Here is a 579-nt window from a genome sequence, read left to right as displayed (position 1 = left end):
ACCCCAAACTACAGTTTGGTCTACAGATCAGTTGTTTCAAATCTATGGACAGCCCCCCAGTAAATTCACAGACAGCATTCTGAAAGTGACTTTCGCTCCTTTCAAGCTTGCTGCAGCATATAACAAAGGCCCTCAAACTTCCTCCCCATCTGGATGTCCCTCGATAGTGCCTCTAGGACAGGGACAAGATTGGGAATCACTGTATCTCCGGTGACTCCTATATGGTGAGGCTGGACAAGTAATCAAAGAGCAACTGGGACAAAGGTAATCTGGCCTAGTTTTTTTCTGGTTTTCAGTTAGTCTGCATACATCCTAAGGTGATAAGGTTATGATACTGTAGATTTGTGGCAAGAAGTTCAACAAACAGCACAGAAGAAGGAACTCTATTCTATGTCCAAGAAGACCTCATCTGGTTTCCCAAATAAATTGGCCATAAGCTTTGTAAGAGAGGAAGGATGGGAAAGTTGCCTTTATTCTGTTCAGTGAGAAAAATCCTTTAGGAAAGTGTTGGTTCCCTATCCAAGCAAAGAAAAGAATAATTAAGATATATCAGGAAATGCAACTCTGATTCAAGCACTG

This window comes from Choloepus didactylus, chromosome 2, assembly GCF_015220235.1.
Source record: "Choloepus didactylus isolate mChoDid1 chromosome 2, mChoDid1.pri, whole genome shotgun sequence".
Classification (NCBI taxonomy): domain Eukaryota; kingdom Metazoa; phylum Chordata; class Mammalia; order Pilosa; family Megalonychidae; genus Choloepus; species Choloepus didactylus.
The sequence above is the reverse complement of the archived record's forward strand: the minus strand, read 5'-3'. Positions refer to the sequence as shown.